Source organism: Pyrus communis, chromosome 3 (assembly GCF_041283825.1).
Source record: "Pyrus communis isolate YQ-2024b chromosome 3, ASM4128382v1, whole genome shotgun sequence".
Classification (NCBI taxonomy): Eukaryota; Viridiplantae; Streptophyta; class Magnoliopsida; order Rosales; family Rosaceae; genus Pyrus; species Pyrus communis.
The window spans coordinates 28,374,577-28,398,754 of NC_142567.1; the positions used below are offsets into that span (position 1 = coordinate 28,374,577).

Consider the following 24,178-nt stretch of genomic DNA (forward strand, 5'->3'; position numbering starts at 1 on the left):
TAAGGACGATGGTTTTATTGTCCTTTTGTCCTCAAAAAAATTCAAAGTAAAAAAAAAAAAAAAAAAAAAAAAAAACCTAAAAAAATCAGACATTGGTTAAAATAGGATATTTCGTTGCCTCTCCCTTCCTACTAAAAACTAAAAAGACCACATTCGGACGCATAAATCCATTCAATCTTCTCAAAGTTTGAAGCTTTTGAGCAAGAACCCTCCGTCCTTTCCCAATCCCCCGATTTCCCAGTTCTGCAATTTCTCCATTGGTTCACTCCAGGCTACCTGAACCTTTCAATCTTCAACTCTCCTGTTCTGAAAGAAAAGAGGTAACTTTTTGGTCAATTATTTGTGGGTTTTTGGTTTTAGATGTTGATCGATCGTGGGTTTTGTGGAAAATTAGTTATTGTTGGTGTTTTGGTGATCTGATTGTGTAAATCGTATCGGGTTTTCGGTTGTATGTGAATTGCAAGTTTTGATTTTTCATGGCGCCTAAATCGTGTTTAGAATCAGCTTGAATGAATGCAATTTCTGATGCAAAAAAATGCCTGCGTAATTATAAACTGTATCGTCGTCCGAATAGCTAGCTCCTGTACGAATTTTTGTGCCCTTTTCGTAGGTTTTCGTTGAAATAGCTCAGTCCTGTGCTTTTGTTTTTGGCAGTTTTGTTGGGTTGATTGGATTTGATGGATACCAATAAGTGGAGGCCTTCTCAAGTTGGAGAGGCCGCCATGGATGCCGGCGATTGGAGGAGTCAGCTGCAGGCTGATTCAAGGCAAAGAATTGTCAACAAGATGTAAGTGTTTTTCTTTGTCGATTGTTTTTTGTTTCAAGCGGTAGTCTAATTTAGCGTAATCTAATCTAAACTATGGCGAGAGGGGTTCAAACTTAAAACATATTTTAGTGGATTGTATACGAATCCAGTTTTGCTATTATGAATGCTACCCCCGTTTTGGTAGTCAGTAACTGATGTTGGTTTTATTGCATGTATAGAATGGATACATTGAAGAGGCATCTTCCCTTCTCCGGACAAGATGGATTGCAGGAACTCAGCAAAATTGCTGTAAGGTTTGAGGAAAAGATTTATACTGCAGCCACAAGCCAGGTGCTTCCATAATACCAGAGTTCTTATTTCTTATGGTGCATGAAATGTTTGTGTACTGAAATACTTACCTATCTATTACATATATGACTTCTTAAAATAATGTTGTCTATGTTTGAACTTTCTTCATATTTTGGATAGAACTGTATTCTAAGTTTAGCAAGGATTTTTTTTTGTTTTTGTAGTCGGATTATCTACGGGAAATTTCTCTGAAGATGCTCACCATGGAGACCAAGTCTCAGAATTTAATGGGCAATCATTTACAATCTAACTCTGCTGGTAACAGCAACGGGTCCCCTGATCCAGGTAAAAACAACTATTGAAAACTGCCACTTTCTCTCCCGGCTAGCTTTCTTCTTGATGGTTGATCTATTTCGAGAAACGTTCATTCTTTTTCTTAATTACTCCCGCATTTCTCAACTGAGATGATTTGTTCTTGATATCTTTATTCGCTCGTATTTAATGGATCAAATGATGAGTACAAATGACATTTATTGTTTTCTTGTTTTGACGCTTGTTTATGTGGCGTTTATTCTTGCTATTTACTCGAATAGGGTCTTTCAATATGCAACCCCAAGTCCCCAATCAAGGGCAAAATTGCACCTGAAGTCTTCCCATAAAAAAGTAATTGCCGTCATAAGCAGAAAGTAGGAGCAAAATTTCACCTCAACTGTTTGGGAAGGATAATTTTTCATATCAATTCTACATGCAATGCTTTTTTTTTTTTTTTTTTTTTTTTTCTTTCTCATTTTTAACCCTCATGTTCAAATTTCATTTTATGTGCAAACATTGACATATATATCTCTCTATATTTTGTAGCTTCTCTAGATTCCTCATCTCAGACTGGATATGCAAATGGGGGTGATTGGCAAGAGGAGGTCTATCAAAAAGTAAGATGTCCTGACTTCTTGTCCATTTGATGGCTTTCACGTACAACATCTAAATATAAAAATACAAATTATTTGGCGTGGTGGTGGGAATAGAGCTACTGGAAAATAATTATACTAATGCCAAAATTGCCTTGAATGGCGATTTTGAAGAATTAGATGCTAGTTAAGATTCCTTGTGGGGCAGCTTTGTTAAGCAACCATCGATGGTTGCGAGTTAATTAAAACTTGCTTCATTAGATACAAGCATACATGAATTCATGCTGTCTGAATTCATGGTTGCATGCATGGGCTCTTTTCCATTGGCATTGATGTTATGATGGTATCGGCAAGCATGTAGCTGCAGCAAAGTTCTTTCATCTTTGTATTTATAACTTTCATTTGCAGATCAAAGTCATGAAGGAAGCGTACTTACCCGAACTGAGTGAAATGTATCAGAAAATTGCTACTAAACTTCGGCAGGTATGTAATCAATTCATTTTTTTTCTTCTCTCATAATTTGTTGCTTGAACTTTTAGCAATAAGCGGGGCTTTCCCTGCTACGTTATTGTGGTGCTGCTCTTTGATAGATTCTACCTGGATCTCCCTTTTAATTATTGTACCCATGTAGACCGTCGACATGGGATTGTTACCTCACCAATAATGCTAATAAGATTCGCAACAAAGTTGTTACTCCTTGTATCGCCATTCTTTTGCTTACTGACGTCTGTTCTTTCTGTTTGCCAGCACGATTCTCATCCACAACAACCAAAGTCAGAGCAGCTTGAGAAGCTAAAAATGTTCAAAACCATGTTAGAGCGCCTCATATCAATCTTACAGGTTTCCAGGAGTAACATTTCACCTGGTTTGAAAGACAAGTTGGGTTTGTATGAGAAGCAGATGGTAAATTTTATTAATACAAATAGACCGAGGAAGCAAGGTCCTCCTCTGCAACAAGGGCAGCTTCCCCCACCTCATATGTAAAGTGGATTGCCCCTCCAACCTGAAAAGGCGTCGTGTTTGCGCATCACATCTTTTCGATCTAGTTTGTCAATTGTTCCAGATGCATCGTCATCTTTTCCATATGGTTTTTATGCTTCTTTGGTCTGAATTTCCATGTTCTCACGGCCTCATATTCTACTTGAGCTTCTCTCCTCCATTCTCTGAATAAAAATGTGATGACTTTAAAAGGGTGGAGGATACCAATGTATTGGCTTTTGTTAGGGGTGAGGATGTTGGTAGGGGTGCATAGACATAATTGATTTTCGTCACTGTGATAAAGTGTCATCTGCATGTACTGGCTTTTGTTAGAGAGCAAAAATTGCTATAACTAGAGTTTGGTTGTATTCTACCTTTGTACTAATGGTTTTTTGATCTCCATTTCGTTGGAGGAGGTAATGGTTTCAAAATCTTGTGGGACAAGAGGTTGTTATATTGAACTAAAGAGATTTCGATTTCATGGCAACCACATATATTTACTCACATACGAAATCATTTGGATTCTTACATTTATTAACACATGAAAATGAAAGTTACGTGACGCTTACTATATGCAATTTAATACCAAAAAGGTCAAGAAGTAGATTAATTGAGGAATAATGAAGTGTAGGTTAATTGAGGAATAATTGATCTCCTCCTTGTTCTGTCTTCTTTGAAAAGCAATAAAGTGTAAAGTTATATGACTAATAAATTTAAAATTAAAAAAAAAAAAATGAGTCTTTTTACATCGATAATGTTAGAGACACAAACTTATTACACCAACTATATATAGCAATTTCTTATTTAGTACAAATAAATAAGTTTCAAAGTGATGATATAAGACATAAAACTAATGAAATGCTAACACATTAATTGGCGTTTAAAAGTCAATTCGCGTATTTGAGCGCGTACCAAGAAGGTAGTTATAAAGAAGATTACTTTGTTCTTTTGACTCAATCGAAAATATTCCTATTACTTTGTTCTTTTGACTCAATCGAAAATATTCCTATCCTATTGGGATTTGACAAGAAAGCCTAGAAGGATTAGAATAAAGTGGTACGTGGCAACGTACAAGATCCTAAGGACAATGGTTTTATTGTCCTTTGGTCCCCAAAAAATTCAAATTTCTGAAAAAAAAAAAAAAAAAACCTTAAAAAATCAGACATTGGTTAAAATAGGATATTTCGTTGCCTCCCCCTTCCTACTAAAAACTAAAATGACCACATTCGGACGCATCAATCCATTCAATCTTCTCAAAGTTTGAAGCTTTTGAGCAAGAACCCTCCTTCCTTTCCCAATCCCCGATTTCCCCGTTCTGCAAATTATTATGCATTTCTAAATAGGGCGCAAAACAAATATGAGTGGACCAAGTTGATATATATATAAAACAGTTAGCAACATACTAATCCCGAAAGTTTTATAAAATCTTAATAGCATAATATATAATAGGTTTTTTCTGAAGACCATAGCATGCCACAAAACATTACAAAACGTATCTCGTATATATTGTGCTAACTAGTGGTATCAGTATCAATATCAGTATCTCTCTTCTGCACAAAACAGTGCCCTCCACATGCCCGCCCGAAGGCAATACAAGTATCATCTTCCATGTGTACAGAACAGTGCCCTACACACGTCCGCCCGAAGGCAATATATATAGTGACCACTAGATACGCACAAAACCATTGAATATAGTATTTCCACAACATAGGTACATATATCCAAAAGCATCTTCATAATATAAAGTCATTCATCATCTATACTATAAAGAAGTGTTATAAAAACATGTTCTAAATCGTGTATCGTCATCCATCAGATACCCTACAAGAACATGATTTTGATAGAAAATATGGTATTTCAAAGTAAGCTCGGTATAGCATGATAATCAATTTCACATAAAACGTAATTATTAAATCATACTTTTCATGTACGCGTTTCTACTATAAAACATGCATTTTAGAAGGGGTCCACTCACCGTACACCATTGATGCAAAGCCTTACCAAATAGGAAATAAAGGAATCATTGCTATTAATTGCAACTAAGCACATAAAGAGTACAATTAACAAAGCTATACTCAAACGAATAAATTTAAAGAAATGGACGTCATAAACGGGTTCAGGACATCGAAATTAGCTTAGGAGGGTCCCGAACGAAACCCAAAAAAAGTTAACGGTCAACAGGTCCGGGTCAAACTGGGTCAAAGGGTTTGGGTTGGACCGGGTTGGGCCTATAGGGTTTTAGGGTTTCTAAATGGGCTGGGCATTGAAGCCTGGCCCAATTGTTTTGGGTTTCAAAACAATAAAATAAAAACAAAATTTAAATAAATAAAAAGGGTTTCGGCTTTGGGTTTTAAGGATTTGGGCTTGAAAGCCCGGTTTGAAAATTGGGTTGGGTCTTAAAGTCTGGGCTTGGGTTAAGGGGTCGGACCTTGGGTTAATGGGTCGGGTAGACCCATTTCACGCCAAGGTTTTGGCCAGTTTCTGGGCAAACTTCAAACGTCCATAACTTCTTCATTCCTCAACCAAATTGAGTGATTCAAATAGTAAAGTTGTAGTACTCAACGAGAGGAAGAGAATGGTACCTTGCACGACTGCTAACTCGCCTTGGTTTGACCGGAAAATGCCTCGAAAAGGGCGGTGCTCGCCGGATAATTTGGAATAGCTACTCCGAGCTATTTTCTGCGATTCAAACGTATGCACAACTTAAAATAAGCTTCGATCTAACCCTAAAACACATTCCAAGGGTTTTTAGAAGCTTACCGGCCGAAAGAGAGAAGGGTTTAGGGTTTTTAGAAGCTTACCGGGGAAGACGATGAATAATACCGGCCGAAAGAGAGAGAAGGGCTTAGGGTGTTCTTCCTTTGTTTTTTAGAACACAAGGGTGATGGTGATGGTGTTTTGTTGTTGTTGTGTGGTTTGATGGTGAGGGAGATCAGGGTTTGTAGAGAGGAAGGACACGGGTGAGAGGAGAGAGAGTGTGAGAGAGAAAATGATGATCTGAGCGGGTCTCGGGGAAAGAGAGAAAGATAGATAGAGGAGAGTTTTTTGTTTTTTTCTGTTTTGTGGGGGGGGGGGGGTTGTTGCCACGTGGCAGCGTGTGAGTGGAGAGGGAATCTCCAATTGAGATCCGGATTGGGTGAGGTTTAGAGGCCCAAAGTGCACATTTTTATAAAAAACTATAAGGGCACAATTGAAATTACCAGGACATTTGGGGGTGGGGTTTCCCACAAAGGCTGCTACAATCTTCTTCTCCAAATGACATGTTTCACTTTCCTGCACTTAGTTAAACCACGTTCTGCGTGGGAAAGTGAAGGAAAATTTGTTAAAAACAAGTTCATTTGAGCAACATCAACAACATGCAATTAACAATTAAAAGGCGGAATCATGTTTATATGCACTCAAAAACAAAACTTAACCCATGAACTTCAAAGCCTAGTAGATAGGTGAACCAAGACTCAACTCAAAACAAAGTGAGTTGAGAAATCAATACCTTTGTAGATTCCTCTTTGCATAAGCAAAGGCTAATCACCCAAAGAGAGGGCCTTCATTCCTTGCATCTTAGATCCATGGATTTGGATGGATGAAAAGGTTTCTCCAAGTTCCCAAAATTGAAAACCTCTAAGTCTCCACACCAAGGCATATTGTAGAAGAAATGAGTGACCTTGGAGGAGTTTGATTGCTAGATGATCCCTCCAAGGTGGCTGAAATTTTAGAGAGAAAAGAGAGCTTGTGTTCTCATCCTTTCCCCAAAAATTACCCTTAATGAATTTTGGCTATTAAGTCATACTTATTCCTTAATTCATTTGAGTGGCAAACTTGTAAATAAGTCCAAAACCACTCCTTCTTTAACATGGGATTTATTGGGCTATTTGGGCCTTTGTGAATCATTATTCATTAAGTTGTCACACAACTTAAGTCAATGGACTTGACGTTCGAAGCCCATTGGGCCTTAAGGTCCAAAACCATCCCGAGGTCTTTTAACGAACTTATTCGTTTGATTAATAATCATATTAATTAATCCTTGCCATAAATAATTAAACCATTTAATTATTCTTACTCATCTCCGTTGAATCTTCAATCTCTACCTTACACGGTGTACGATCCATTAGGTTCCTTTTAGCGAGGCAGTGGGCGATTCAAACTCTTTCAAATCGATTGTGAATTGGAACTTACTTTCAATTCTCCCGTTAGTGATAATACACTTTTAGGGCTTCCACAAACCATGGTTGACGCCTAGCAGCATGTCATGGTTACCCAAGCTAATCAGAAGAGGTGGAGAACCTATTCAGTTTTAGGATTACAAATGCAATACGGTCTTTCTCTAATACAATACTCTTGACCACATTGTTTGGTTTGATAGTTTATTCATGTCTACTATCCAATGTGAGTCTTGTGCTTATATGATTACCTTGAATGTGATCTGGAACGCATTCCAACATCTCATTCATACTCTGGCCAGAGATTCTAAATCATATCATAGAGTATTCTCCCTCAAACAGTTTGAAGGTTAGAGATCCCTTGTTGCGCATTCACTTGCCTCCATGGCTAAGTGGCTTAACCCCAACGATGCCGTGGACACCCTCCTGATGGAGTGACTTTGACATAATCAAAGATTAAGGACCTAACCACAAGACAACTGTGATGCCTCAGGTCAAAAGACTAATTTGCATTATCCCAACCATGAGTTCTCATGTGACATGAATATGAGAACTCTTCGTTGATCGTGTTCAGTGAACTCATTCTCTATTGAGCACCTACGTACTTGTCTTGATGTCACACACACCAATGACTCGAGACTAGTCACTCTCCCTGAGAGAAGACATAGCACGTACTGATCTTAACGGACTGTCAATGCCCAATTGACAATCCTATGATCAGGAACGTTTAGGATGTGTCAACGAAAGAATGGTCTCATGAATCTAACTTCTTTAGATCGCATTCTTCCAATCACATATTCCTTGGACTTATCGTTTAAGCATATAACATTTATATGAGACGGCTCAAACAATAATCTTTGCCCTTTACATTTAAACTACATTAGTTTGAAATGTCCGTAAAGTATCATCATATGATTGGTTTTAGGGCACATTTCCAACAATCTCCCACTTGCACTAGAGCCAATCAGCTTAGTCATCAGTGATGATACCTCTTCTGTAATTCATTTCATAAATGGCTGAGTAGTAGGCCTAAACAATGGATATCTATATGTTATCCATAGAAGCAACCTTGAGAATAACGACGTCACCATTATACATGATTTTCAATCATGTGGTTCAGTCTCTCATTTGAGTTCGGACCTTGATGAGACCTTGATTCCCTGGCTTGAGCTATCGCCCCATTAGTGTCATACACTTTCTGGTTGGAACCGAATGGAGAGTTCATAAATGAACTTTCCCATCCAAACAACAATGTTGTAAGCTTCTATATGGCAATATATTTTGCATACATGATGGAACACATTAAAGTCATTACTTTTAACATTTCCACCCAAATATCTCTTTAGTCATAATAAAGAGATATCTCATTATCACTTCATTCATAATGAAGAGATATTCTATGATGGATTAGATTCATAATCTAATACATTTACGCTTCCATTACGTTACTCTAATTCTTCCTCATTCTTGAGGAATCCATCCTTAGTATTTCTTAAATACCTAAGGATTCACTTGACAGTTGCCATGGTTCTGATCCTGGGCTTGCACTGATATCATCTTGTACCGTTCTAGGTACAACTTATATCAATGTTTTCATACAATATGAAATACATAAATCACCTTTCTGCGTATGCATAAAGGATTCTATTTATTTCTTTGGGAGTCAAAGGGTACATTCCCTTTGAGAAGAACAACTTCCTAGTCTTACTAGAATTGTCATTCTAATTGAAGTTTATCATCATACGAGAAACTTCCTAGCATCTCTTGTCTATTTTAGGGATTGATATAATCCAATTATATCTTGAAATCTATCATTATAGATTTCCATCCCATGTATGTAGACTATGTCTCCCATATACATTTTATCATTATAGAATGTTTAAAGTCATAACTTTAACGATGAAGAATTCCTTTCATTTTCAAAATTAATATATATCATGTTTATATATATTCAAATTTAGGAATATGATTAACTCCCACTAATCTTTTGTAAACCTAGTAAACAAAAGATTCATTTACATCTTTATGAGAAATCAAACGATTTGATCCTTTTTCTCATAAGATGCTTATAGCTCCCACTAAGTGTAGTCATAAGGATTTTCATTCTTATTTCTTTCGATTTAAGAGGTGTAACTCTATGACATAGTCATAAAGTTCAAATCATTCAACTGAGACGATTTATAAATCCTTCTCGACTACCTTGGAGCTTGTGGTGTAGGAACTAGGTTGTTATATTTGTTGATCATATCAAACAAATATTGCTTATTAGCACACAACCCCAAATCTTAACATGTTTAAGATTTGTCTTTCTTTCCAACTACATCTTATGGAGTTATGAAAATTTTGGAAGATCTTCTAATTGACAATCATATTGTTTTAGAAGTATATATATCCTATATATGGGTAATAGATAACATCCAACGAACTAAATTTTATTCAAGTTCGTTCTTCTCCTAATGGAGAAATTCATTATCTTATGATGCTATTTTCCTTGATATCTTTCAAGGAAACTCATCTAAAGTGTTATCTTTCCTTGGATTTGATCCAAGGAGGTAAATACTTTAGACGTCTTACTCATCAACTTACATTTCTTGAATTCTTTGAAACCTTTTGCAAAGTATTCGGACTTGTGTTTATTCAAAATAAACTATAGTCCAACCGAGAGTGATCTTCGGTGAATGTCATACAACATGAGTAGTATTATGTTGTGGACAAGTGCCACTAACATCTAAGTGAATTATCCTTAACAACTTTGTGATTCTTTCTTCTTTCCAAAAGAATAAAGATTCGAACATTTCGCCTCTATACAATATAACAAGAAGGTATTGGATCCGGATCTAACGATCCAAAGCATCCATCTATGACCAACTCGTAACTTATGTTTTAGAGGTATCATAACTCAGTTGGGATTAGTCACTACCTTGCAACCTTTTGGGTTTTAAGCATCATCGTATTCTAAACAGTTAAACTACCACATCATCTCTACTATAGAGACAACCAATTAAATTACAATAATCTAATTATTGATTAATAAAGAACAATGTTTTGTCAAACAAAACATTTATCCATCTCTACTATAGTGACGGATTTAAGTTCCTTAAAATTGGAATGTAAAGACAATCTTTAGTGTTTTCCAATTTCTTTGGTAGTTCATATGAGGAAGTAAGTACAATCCGCTTTCGCAGAGATCTATATTTTATTCACTTTCCGAATGTGAAGTACTTTCTCTTCTCTCATTAATCTTCTACTTTTTATTAGCACACTTTTACAACAATTGTAAAACATAGTTGCTAATATAGAATCATGTATTCAAGTAGAAGAACCAACTGTTTTGAACTATTTCAAGAACATATTACAACACCTTCGAAAGGTGTGTTCTTGACACTTGCAAGACATTTCTTGCAAATACCCCTTCCAATGTCCATCCTTTCATAAAGAAAGTTTGTTCCCTTGGAGTTATTTTGCCTTCTTCATTTGACTTCTCCTTTGACTACAATAGTCATGGTCCCTAAACTCCCACTATCTTTCTTGAAACTTATTTCAAGTGTGTTATACACATCAAACGATTTGGAGAGCGTGCGGTTATTGTTCACTATATAGTTTATCATAAACTTAGTGAACCATTAGAATAGGGACACAAAGATGAAGTCCTTGCCTAATTTCCGTCTCGTTACGTGGTTTAACACTTCAACACTCAATGATTCAAAATCATCATAAGTCCATGTTGATGTACTATTTTTGTCAACCAACCATTATGTTCTCAACATAATTACAAACTTTCAAGAGTTGTTCAAGGCAACTCTCATTTCTTCATACAACAATTTGTAAATGGAGAATCATGGCACATAAAGTGTCCATGCCCTTGTGCTTACTTCTCAAGTTCCTTGTTCGTGTAACAAAGAGACAAGCACTAGAGTTTGCATTGTCCTCTTCATGGTAGACTTATCTAACATGTTCTTCCATTGATACATTATCAATAGGAAGATTGTGAGGATGAGACTACTTAGGCACTTTTACAATCCATTCAAGACAATCTATGGGATTGTGGTACCAAGTTCGGAAACTAAAGCGTTCGGTTTTTCTTTGTCAAGTTTTGGATAGCGTTTGCAAATATATTGGTAAACAAATACATAACGAATATAAATTGATTGATTTTAAGCTATTTGATCCGGGTCTTTAAATCAAAATAGCACCACCCACTATTTTTAGCAAATTCCATATCCCTCATCGGAATTCGAGAGTTTTTGGAGGAAACTCTTAGTAGGGTATGGGAGGCTCACTATTACCAAGCCCACCTCACGATGATACGATGTTGGCTAGCATTAATAATAATGAGAGAGTACTCTTACTCATTTGCATCTCTTGCAAGTACCCATCTTATTTGGCCTCTAGAGAATGTTGCCTCACAATGATATGATATCGGCGCCATTGCACTTAGTTAAGTTATTCCCACCATGCTTAGTTCATGAAGGGGTTCAAGAATAGCCTCACAATGATATGATGTTGGCCATCCTCGTTGCCTACACTCACCTCATCATATGCGTATAGACTCCTCTTGAGTGTAAGCATGCACTTTGTACTCCCCCATGATAGGGTGAAGCCGGTGTACAAGTCACAAACGATTGGAGCCTACCACGGTGGAAGGCCACGAAGAGATATTCAAAGCATCTCTCGCTTATCAACTTAATAATGGTTTGTTGAGGGTTTTAGGTCTCATCACATATAAACATACATTTTAATCCAATTAAAACATTTTGGTCCTATTACAACTATTGGTCTATATGATTGATTTAGTAGTATATAATACTTCCACTATGCTTTTAAAACGGTTTTTAAAGCAAGACTATATGGTACTACTAACATAAGATTTGCATTCATTGATAGACTATATAGTTGCCTTAGGGCCTTAGGATGACTATGAACCTTTGATTCGATTCAACACGAGCCTAGTGTTGAATCTCGGTCTAGGGATGGTGATTGATTTTAGTTACGCGTTTAATCACATTAAGGCGTGTTGTCTTATTGGGCGTTGGACCCAACTACTCCAATTTCATGCATATCGAATAAAACAAGAAATGAGTACTTCAAAGTAAATAAGAGCTTATGCTCTTTTACAACAATTGATCAAATCAAATTACTTTAAAGTAAAGAAGAGCTTATGCTCTTTTACAACAATTGATCATATCAAATTACAACCAAAATTTAATCTACACATTCCCATGGTTCAAACAAATTTGAAACGGCCTTTCACATAGCTCAATTATAGTAGGCTTAGGTTCATAATCACCCTTTCTTTAATTAATTAACGCTTTAACTAATTAAACTTGAATGCAACATTTTCATTTGGTTTTTGTATCCATAGAATTGATTTAAATGGAGCTAAATGAAATGAAAATCCAATTCTCATTTAAAGAGACAAAACAATTTTGTTCTCTACCTAATTTGGGCCAAAAACAATGACCTCAACTTGTTTGGGCCATTTTGCAAAAACTTAAACTTTTGGGGTCACTTTGTAAAAACACAAAAGTCCACTACTTCATGTAATTACAACTAGAACCCAAAAAATTTCCACAAAAGCTAAAACTTCATTAAAGGAGCAAAACAATTTGTCCTTTTAGTGATTTTGGACCTTTACGTAAAAACGTAAACTTTTGGGTCAAAGTACAAATACACAAAAGTATCAAAACTTTATGTAATTGCATAAAAGCCCCACAAGGACCCTAATTGAGTAGGGTGGTTGGTTTTGAAGCAAAGTAATAAAAAAAAATTTCAAAGTTTTTGTAAGTGGGGTGTGTGAAATGGAATAAATCATTACACACCTACCCACTAAAATTTCTTTAACTTTTCAAAATAAATATCTAATATATTTAAACATAAGAAATATTTCAAAACAAAAACTTTATGAAATAAATCAAAACTTTGAATCAAAACACCAAACCTTTTGTTCTTGGCAAGAACATATCAAGAACAATGAAGAACATCCATGAAAACCCATAAGAGCTCCATGAACATTCTTCACCCAAAAACATACCAAAACCACTCAAACTTAAGAGAAATAACATACAACCATACTAGGGTACATAGAGGTTCCAAAAGTCACTTTAAAACACTTTTAACAAGTCAAACAAGAACCCAAAAATCCACCCTTTGGATTTGGCCGAATTTCCCCAAAAACATGGCACCAAATTTTAGCTCCAAAATTCATGCTCATATGAACTACATCTACAACATTTGAGATGGCAAATTTTCTAACAAAATTTACATTCAAAAAAGCAAGAATAAAGCTTGTAACAATTACAACATTCAAATCACAAACTATGAACTACAAAACCCAAAAGGATTCACCAACTACTAGACCTAGGCTCTTGATACCACTTGAAGGAAAATTTGTTAAAAACAAGTTCATTTGAGCAACATCAACAACATGCAATTAACAATTAAAAGGCGGAATCATGTTTATATGCACTCAAAAACAAAACTTAACCCATGAACTTCAAAGCCTAGTAGATAGGTGAACCAAGACTCAACTCAAAACAAAGTGAGTTGAGAAATCAATACCTTTGTAGATTCCTCTTTGCATAAGCAAAGGCTAATCACCCAAAGAGAGGGCCTTCATTCCTTGCATCTTAGATCCATGGATTTGGATGGATGAAAAGGTTTCTCCAAGTTCCCAAAATTGAAAACCTCTAAGTCTCCACACCAAGGCATATTGTAGAAGAAATGAGTGACCTTGGAGGAGTTTGATTGCTAGATGATCCCTCCAAGGTGGCTGAAATTTTAGAGAGAAAAGAGAGCTTGTGTTCTCATCCTTTCCCCAAAAATTACCCTTAATGAATTTTGGCTATTAAGTCATACTTATTCCTTAATTCATTTGAGTGGCAAACTTGTAAATAAGTCCAAAACCACTCCTTCTTTAACATGGGATTTATTGGGCTATTTGGGCCTTTGTGAATCATTATTCATTAAGTTGTCACACAACTTAAGTCAATGGACTTGACGTTCGAAGCCCATTGGGCCTTAAGGTCCAAAACCATCCCGAGGTCTTTTAACGAACTTATTCGTTTGATTAATAATCATATTAATTAATCCTTGCCATAAATAATTAAACCATTTAATTATTCTTACTCATCTCCGTTGAATCTTCAATCTCTACCTTACACGGTGTACGATCCATTAGGTTCCTTTTAGCGAGGCAGTGGGCGATTCAAACTCTTTCAAATCGATTGTGAATTGGAACTTACTTTCAATTCTCCCGTTAGTGATAATACACTTTTAGGGCTTCCACAAACCATGGTTGACGCCTAGCAGCATGTCATGGTTACCCAAGCTAATCAGAAGAGGTGGAGAACCTATTCAGTTTTAGGATTACAAATGCAATACGGTCTTTCTCTAATACAATACTCTTGACCACATTGTTTGGTTTGATAGTTTATTCATGTCTACTATCCAATGTGAGTCTTGTGCTTATATGATTACCTTGAATGTGATCTGGAACGCATTCCAACATCTCATTCATACTCTGGCCAGAGATTCTAAATCATATCATAGAGTATTCTCCCTCAAACAGTTTGAAGGTTAGAGATCCCTTGTTGCGCATTCACTTGCCTCCATGGCTAAGTGGCTTAACCCCAACGATGCCGTGGACACCCTCCTGATGGAGTGACTTTGACATAATCAAAGATTAAGGACCTAACCACAAGACAACTGTGATGCCTCAGGTCAAAAGACTAATTTGCATTATCCCAACCATGAGTTCTCATGTGACATGAATATGAGAACTCTTCGTTGATCGTGTTCAGTGAACTCATTCTCTATTGAGCACCTATGTACTTGTCTTGATGTCACACACACCAATGACTCGAGACTAGTCACTCTCCCTGAGAGAAGACATAGCACGTACTGATCTTAACGGACTGTCAATGCCCAATTGACAATCCTATGATCAGGAACGTTTAGGATGTGTCAACGAAAGAATGGTCTCATGAATCTAACTTCTTTAGATCGCATTCTTCCAATCACATATTCCTTGGACTTATCGTTTAAGCATATAACATTTATATGAGACGGCTCAAACAATAATCTTTGCCCTTTACATTTAAACTACATTAGTTTGAAATGTCCGTAAAGTATCATCATATGATTGGTTTTAGGGCACATTTCCAACAGAAAGTTACATGTAGGGGTAGGTACCGTAATTGATTCTAAGCAAAAATTGCTAGGAAGTTCTTGGAATTTTATATTTTTCTGTTTGTACCTTCTACTTATGATGCGAATGACTTGGTTAAGAGGTTGAATTTTTCTAACTACATCAATATTTGAGCATTACATTGTGCATTTTAACTCACAACTGTTAATGATTGATGTAATTCTTAGTTGCTCACGTGTGTACATATAACCGAATCTATAAAAATTCTTCAATATGACTACACAAACATATGAGTGTTTCAAATGAATTTGAATTTACCAACTATCTACATTGACATGATACAATGTGCTTAAAATTTTACAACTATTGAGTATTGATCAATGTGAATATCATTAAAATAACTAATAAAGCTCATAGCCATCCATGCATGTATGAGAAACTATAATTAAAATAAAGTATTTGACGTATGTACTCAATTAGAATATTTAATTAAGGTTGTAAACACGAAAAGTTCCTGAAACAAGAAACAAGAATACCGTGTACAAAATATATTTTGTGTTTAATGATTTTTGAGGTTACAATCTCTTTGTAATTTGATCCTCTGATTCTATCTTCGTAGGGTGTAGGTTTGTGGATGAGCTGTTGATCCAAAGGGCCGTCGGGGCTTGATCTAGGGATGAACAGTTGATGAACGGATCTTCGAGGGCTTTTGGGCTTGATCTTGAAGAACAATTGGATGTATGGATTTCTTCAAGGGCTTTTGGGCTTGATCTTGAAGGTTGATGGATGAGCGGATCTTCAAGGGCTTTTGGGCTTAATCTTGAAGAACGATTGGGTGTGTGGATTTGTTGAGGTTGTTGATCCAAAAGGCCGTTGGGGCTTGATCTTAGGATGAACGGATGATGAACACTTTCTTCAAGGGGCCGTCGGGGCTTGATCTTGAGTCGGTGGAAGTTCTTCAAGGGCCGTTGGGGCTTGACCTTTGAAGGAGGGTTTGACGAAGAACGAAGAGTGTTTTCTTGATCCTTCGGGATTTGCTTGAGAGCTTTAGAGTTTCAAGGCTTCAAGGTTTTGGTGTGATGTGAATTCCCTTCTTTCTTTCTCTTCTTCCTTTCTTTTTCCTTCTTCTTCAAATGAATGCCTTGGCTTCCTATTTATAGAATTCCAAAACTTGATTTTTGGATTTAAATAATCAGATGAAATAAATCATTTCTGCCAGATATTGACACGTGTCCTATTTGATGACCTTTCCAATTTATTTTGATTTTTCGTTGAGTCACACGCTACATGTAAAATTTATGTGACACGTGAGCGTTGAAATTTTAATTATTGGTTAACATTCATTTCACCGAAATTTCGATGTCTACAAATGCCCCCACTTCAAGGCGCGTCGATGACATGTGCTTGTCACGTGTAGAAGATGCGTTTTGAAGTCCCTTAATGTAGATGTCAACCCAAGGGCCGTCGAGGCTTGATCTTGAATTGAGCTGGAAATTTCTTCAAGGGCCATCGAGGCTTGATCTTGAGTTCGACTGGAAGATTTTCTGGTTTCCTCCAATCGTTGATTTTCCACAAGCCTAATCTTGAACTGGGCTGGAAGATTCTTTTGGTCTCCTCCGAAAGTCTGAACTTACTCCTTTTATCTGGAGTTGAATTTGATTCAAGGGTGGTGAACACTTGATTTTGAATCAGACTTGTGATTTCTTCAAGGGCCATTGAGGCTTGATCTTGAATTCGACTGGAAAATTTTCTGGTTTCCTCCAATCGTTGATTTTCCACAAGCTTAATCTTGAACTGGGCTGGAAGATTCTTTTGGTCTCCTCCGAAAGTCTGAACTTACTCCTTTTATCTGGAGTTGAATTTGATTCAAGGGTGGTGAACACTTGATTTTGAATCGGACTTGTGATTTCTTCAAGGGCCACTGAGGCTTGATCTTGAACTGGGCTGGAGGATTCTTCTGGTCTCATCCGCTCGTTGATTTTCCTTTGTGCTACTCTTGAACTGGGCAGCAGGATTCTTTTGGTCTCCCCCCGAAGGTCTACGAGCGGTTTCAGGATATGGCAGGCAAGTACGAGGTGGAGGTGCTGACCTGTTTCTTTGTTCAATCTTTCCAATTCGTATTGAATACGAATCGGCAAGATTGAAGTTTCCTTGTCTCTTCTCTGGCAGTGTATCAACCGTTGAAGATGACTACTCGAGAGCAATACTAGGTAAGCAATCAGGAATAGATTCCAGGCAGTCGGTTCCAGATCGGAAGACTGACTCCAAGTGCCGGCTGATTGCTTCTTTCACTTTGCCATGCGAGTAAGAACAAGGACAAAGGAAAAGACAAGGAAAAAGTATGATATGAGATACCTTTGCTTTCAAAGAAGCAGCGAATGAATCAGCACATATATTTGTTGTGCTTGTCTCCACATGCTTCGATGTATCATTTTCACTTGCCTTACTTGCTCCCTTTGCAGAAGTGGTATTTCCTTATGCAGGTTTGGCATCTTCTCTTGTAGTATTTGTCCTCTGATGCAGGAGTTGAATGCAAACCTTGCATTTGAATGGACCATCACTTCTTGGTGGCAGCGCAAGTTTGAGTGGAGGTTCCGACATATTGCTTTCTCTGTCCTTGTCTTGGCAGGTGAGAACAAGGGCAAAGGAAAAGATAGGGAAAAAGCATGATATGAGATACCTTTGCTTTCGCCCTTGATGATATGAGATACCTTTGCTTTTGAAGAACTTAGAGTGAGTAGAGAGAAACAGTGCGAGGAGACCATTGGGAAGCTCCTTAGACTCCTTCCTTGCATCACTGGTGTGAAAACTTGATCCAGCTGGTGCACCATTTACAGGTGTGGATCCTTTTTTTTTTTTTTTTTTTTTGGGCGCTTGATTCCTCGGCTGCAGACTTTAAGATGGGTTTTGACTTGTCATCACCCTTCAGATCATTTGAATTACCAGCAGCTGATGGAGCCACGTGACTCCCAGAGGCACCGCTCTGCTTGCCTGAATCTCCTTCGGTCTGAACCTGGGCATCTGGAATCAAGTACGACAGGCCCATCTTCGAAAAGTAATTAACAAGCTTCACAAGCACCAGATTGGATGATGCATCTTTTGAAGCCAATTCAATAGGAAACTTCGAAGCGAATTCACGAAGTGACTCTGGTTCAGACTTCAAAACTTTGATTCATCATCGTCGTCATCAATTTGTTGATGGGTTTGTTGGTTTTGGAAAGGAAGCAGACCACAACTGTGTGAGCCAGAAAGTTGAAGCGAGAGGACAGAGACGAGGCTTTGAGCTTGTGGTGTATTCCATTTGGATCTGGTGGATGTTTTGTCATGGGCCTGGATTTGGGCTGCTCCTTTTTGTGGGCTTCAACTTCTGTTTCTTTGAGTTGGCATGGGTCTTAAGTGTAGGCAAACCCACTTTAACATGTATATATATATATATATATATATAGATTTTTTTTTTTTTTTTTTTTTTTTGAGTAGAGAATATTTTTTTTTTTTCTAATACATAGTAACATATGTATTTTTTTTTTCTTTTCTTTTGTAATAAAATTGACTTTCTTTAATGAAATATTTATTTATTTATTTTGATGTGACTGTACTTGAAGTTTTGAAGTTTCAAGTTGCCTACGTACTCTTCCAACGAAGAGATCAAGTCATAACGTAGTTAAAATGAATGATGGTTTTGATGATGATTTTGCCGTACACAGTTTATGCTCTTGTGGGCCAGGAGCGTTTGGTGCCATTTGCAGTTTCAGCTCATGCAAGCAAGGAGCATTTGTTGTCGCCTTTTATGCTCGTGCGGACAAGGAGCTTTGGTTGTCGCCTTTTAGGCTCGTGCGGACAAGGAGCTTTTGATTGTCGCCTTTTAGGCTCGTGCGAACGAGGAGCTTTGGTTGTCGCCTTTTAGGCTCGTGCGAACGAGGAGCGTTTTGAATTTGTCAAACGATCTTAGAGAGGCATTCCTTGCAATCTTCATAGCAAGGAGTCTTGACTGAGTGATTGAAGAAGTCTTTGGGGAAGAAATCGCGCATCGTGATGGCAACGGACGATCTTTGTGTCATAACTTCATCATCCTCAACACTTTCATGTAGCTTTAAAGGTTGACGGTGGCTGCTTTGCCCCCTTTCCGATTGGTGAACTTGTGGGGGAGACCTATGTTTCTTGTGCATTTTCTTTGGAGTGACATAAGTCCATCCTTCAACTTCACTTGACTTGACTGACATGGTTTTGGAGCATGCCCCCAGCGGTTGAGGTGAAGATTTTGAGTTCAAAGAGCCAGAAGTGATGGTGGTATAGTCTGACTTCACCACATCATTAAGATCTAGCTCGATGATCCATTTCTGAGCCAACTTCATGATGAGATCTTTTAGCACAAAGCACTTTTCCGTCGGATGACTAATGAAGCGGTGGAATTTACAGTACCTTAGACTGTCAGTACGGTTCATATCTTCTGGCCGTTTGCACTCAGGTAGGTCGATCACCTTTTTGTCAAGCAAGTCTTTCAACATGGCAACCACGTCAGAGTCGGGGAATGGATAAGTCTTCTCCTCAAGCTCCTTCAAAGTGCGTTTACGTATCTCTTGATCATGAAAAGCTTCGGTTTGAATCGCCTTGCTTCGTGTATGGATTTTGACTGGAGTTGTGTTGACCGTCATTGCTTCCTTGGTGGGTTTCCATGCAGCCTTATCCACCTTTGGCCCCAAAACTTTGTCATTCTTGTAGTCGGCGATTTGTTCTTTCTTCCCATGACGGGTGATGCTTAACTCCATATCATGGGTGCGGGTGGCTAACTCCTCAAATGTTCGTGGTTTGATGCCTTGAAGGATGTAGTGTAGTCCCCACTGCATGCCTTGAACGCACATCTCAATGGCAGAGGTTTCAGAAAGCCGATCTTTGCAATCCAGGCTTAATGAACGCCATCTATTTATGTAGTCAACGACAGGTTCATCTCTCCACTGTTTCGTACTGGTCAGCTCTAGCATGCTTACAGTACGACGAGTGCTGTAGAAACGGTTGAGGAATTCCCTTTCTAGCTGGTCCCAACTGTTGATAGACTCGGGTTCGAGGTCGGTGTACCAGTCAAAAGCGTTACTTTTCAGCGAACGCACGAACTGTTTGACGAGGTAGTCTCCCTCTGTCCCAGCATTGTTGCAAGTTTCAACGAAATGGGCGACATGTTGCTTCGGGTTGCCTTTTCCATCGAACTGCATGAATTTTGGGGGCTGATAACCCCTTGGCATCTTCAAAGCATCAATCTTCTTGGAGTAAGGCTTTGAGTACAGTGCGGAGTCATGCGAGCTTCCTTCGTACTGTGTCCTGACAGTGCTTGCGATCATCTCCTGTAGCTGCTGGATAGAGAGAGATCCCATGGATGCCGTTGCTTGGTCTAGCTTCGGCTTCTCTTCAACTTTCTCCGCTGGTGGCTCCTCTTCTTCGTCGTCTTCTTTCTTTAATAGGCCAATATTTGGGTCGACTTTCACGTCGGGCAGCGCATCTAGTTGGTTGACAAGTGCGGCAATCTGCAAGTCCTTCTCTTCCACAGTCCGTGTGAGCTTTGCGATTGCTTCATTCATCTGAGCTAGCTGCTCCTCGATTGAAGTTGCTTCAGTGGTCATGACTTGCATGGTTGTACTGCCGCTTGGATCAGGGTCGGAGAGTAGGGACTCTGAGTATTTCCTCGGGCTTTCGTCTTCTTTACCTTCTTGAACCGTGATGTAGAAAACATCTTGGATCTCCTCTTCAGTGCCGTTCTCTTGAGTTTGTTGGCATGAAGATTTGCCAGTGTGGACGATGATGCGCCTCCTTACCTTCAGTGGTCCTTTTGTGTCGACCTCTAGGATTGCTTGGCGCTCCATCCTTGAAGGAATCAAGCTTCGAGCGTCGTCTTTTTCTCCTAACCCATCGAGCTTTTCTCCTTTTGGGGTTGTCTTCCTCTTTCCAAAAGGCTTACCATTATCTTCAAATATTTCTGAAGCTGATCGTCGCAGAGGAGAGATAGCTGTGTTGCTTTGTTTCTTAGGCTTTAACAACCTTTCAAAAACAGAGCTTTGGGATGTTGGCGCGTTAAGCCTCTTGAAGACAGAGGTTCGGTCTTGACCACCAATGCGATTAAGCACTGAAGTTCTGGAGCTTGAATGGCTCATCCTATTGAAGACCGACGTCCGAGGGAAGGGTTTAGGCTCTTCTTGGTCTTGTTCAATGCTCACGCTGATGTGTTGAGCGCTAGCTTTCTTCACTTTGCTTGAAATCTTCACGGGTGCATTTGGTGTGAAGCCAAGTCCAGCTTTGTTGTTGTCAACTCCATAATCATGCTCCTTCAACTTCTTTTGAGTCTCGGTGAGGTCGCGATCTTTGTCGTTGACGGTGTTTGAAACCTTCTTTCCAAGATTTGAAGAGGAAGCAAAGTCATGCCTAGCCTTTGACATGAGTTCGTAGGCATTTGGGTTAAAGCCTTCTTCGATCTTCTTAGTTGGAAGAGAGCTTGGTTTCACTTTGACGCCATGTTGCGCCTCCAGACGGTTGATGAGTCCGGCGGTTTGCAAGTTTTTCTCCTCTGCAGTCTTTATCAGCCTTGCAATTGTTTCCTTCATCTGAACCAGCTGTTTTTCAATGGAGGTAGTGCCGATAGTCATGACTTGTTCTTTGTTTGAAGCCATGGACTGTGCTTGAATATCTTGAACGGAGACAGAGATGAGAGGTAGAGAATGTCCCACTGGGCGTGCCAAGTTTGTAAACACGAAAAGTTCCTGAAACAAGAAACAAGAATACCGTGTACAAAATATATTTTGTGTTTAATGATTTTTGGGGTTACAATCTCTTTGTAATTTGATCCTCTGATTCTATCTTCGTAGGGTGTAGGTTTGTGGATGAGCTGTTGATCCAAAGGGCCGTCGGGGCTTGATCTAGGGATGAACAGTTGATGAACGGATCTTCGAGGGCTTTTGGGCTTGATCTTGAAGAACAATTGGATGTATGGATTTCTTCAAGGGCTTTTGGGCTTGATCTTGAAGGTTGATGGATGAGCGGATCTTCAAGGGCTTTTGGGCTTAATCTTGAAGAACGATTGGGTGTGTGGATTTGTTGAGGTTGTTGATCCAAAGGGCCGTTGGGGCTTGATCTTAGGATGAACGGATGATGAACACTTTCTTCAAGGGGCCGTCGGGGCTTGATCTTGAGTCGGTGGAAGTTCTTCAAGGGCCGTTGGGGCTTGACCTTTGAAGGAGGGTTTGACGAAGAACGAAGAGTGTTTTCTTGATCCTTCGGGATTTGCTTGAGAGCTTTAGAGTTTCAAGGCTTCAAGGTTTTGGTGTGATGTGAATTCCCTTCTTTCTTTCTCTTCTTCCTTTCTTTTTCCTTCTTCTTCAAATGAATGCCTTGGCTTCCTATTTATAGAATTCCAAAACTTGATTTTTGGATTTAAATAATCAGATGAAATAAATCATTTCTGCCAGATATTGACACGTGTCCTATTTGATGACCTTTCCAATTTATTTTGATTTTTCGTTGAGTCACACGCTACATGTAAAATTTATGTGACACGTGAGCGTTGAAATTTTAATTATTGGTTAACATTCATTTCACCGAAATTTCGATGTCTACAAAGGTATTTTCAATTGATCCTCAAATAACGAATATAGTATACATGGCAAAATAGTTTGTTCTACAATTGTTTTTCAATGATAGATAATTTTTTTTCACTATTCGTTTTTCCTTTCTTGATGTGGGTTTTTTAAAGTTCCTTTAGATTATGTTTGAGCGAGATGGATTTTCAAACTTTAAGGGATAGATGAAATGTTAGTGAGAGATGGAGCTATTTATGTTACGAAGGCATGTATGAGATGAGAAATTTGCAAATAACTATGCTTATGGAGTGCATATCTAATTGTTTTTGATATTTTTGTTCTATTTCTTATATTAACTGCGATGACAAAATTTGATACATAAAAGTTCGAAAATCATGATATTTCTAGATAGTAAAGTGAAATTACCCTAAATTTATTGTTTGGTTCTATTTGACCCTTTCTTTTTACCAGCAATACTCAAATTTTATTGGAAACACCAATCACTCACCACGGTGATAATGAATCTGTTCCACGTAAGTTTTTCTTTCGCAGTTGAAAGTTTTATGTTGTTGTCTTATATATATAAACAGGCATCAACTCATGTAGATCCTCTTTGCAGTGCAGCTCGCTATGAACGAACCTTACTTGGGTTAACAAACACGCATGGAATCCTTTTGTCACATGTATACTATGTGCTTTGCACATGTGTTTCTACTGAACGGGCAAACTTTACCGAGATAACAATCACAAGAGAATACTATTCATCAAAATTCAAAACATATAAGAACTGAAGGAGCAGCAGTGACAGGACAAAGCTAGAGATTTGTATGAATGGGGGCATCCTCAAACAACAAAGTTACAATTAAAAATCTAAAAAAATTACTAAACAAACACTTATATATTAATCTATAAAGTTTTTCATACAAAATACTTAGAATCATTGTTGGCGAAGTCAGTAATTGGTACTAAGAGAAACGCTAAAGAAACTCTTTCAAAGTGGGACTCTCCATGGACTCTCCGCCATCTCATGTTTTTGGTACAATGTTTAATAACGTTGGTACGGAGATTGTGTTACAAACATGAGGTGACGGAAAGTTCATGGAGAGGTCTACTTTTGGAAGAGTCTCCTTGGCATTTCCCTTGATACCAATTAACATGTACAATTTTGCTGCACCCAAAAAAATTTTGAGTGGGGGCATCCGCCCCCTCTAGGCCTATAGTGGCTCCGTCCCTGAGTCATGAGGTGAAAATTTTATATACGGCTCTGTTTCTACATGTTTTGGCTACATTTCAACTCCAAAGCGGGTCATCACCTGCTCAACTGTGTGCAAAGAATAGAGTTTGAAAATCTGCCACATTTTCTGCTCGTCATAGTTGTA

The 24,178-nt window shown here is 38.2% G+C and overlaps 1 pseudogene across 1 annotated transcript in view; it reads left to right on the forward strand.

Annotated features, from left to right (window-relative positions):
• Nucleotides 1–90: 90 nt before the first annotated feature.
• Nucleotides 91–24,178, forward strand: part of LOC137715463 (mediator of RNA polymerase II transcription subunit 15a-like) — a 33,852-nt pseudogene continuing 9,764 nt past the window's right edge. The window contains exons 1-5 of the transcript XR_015961056.1: nucleotides 91–320; nucleotides 655–787; nucleotides 985–1,096; nucleotides 1,279–1,399; nucleotides 1,913–1,983. The product of XR_015961056.1 is annotated as a mediator of RNA polymerase II transcription subunit 15a-like (transcript). The remainder of the gene's footprint in view (nucleotides 321–654; nucleotides 788–984; nucleotides 1,097–1,278; nucleotides 1,400–1,912; nucleotides 1,984–24,178) is intronic.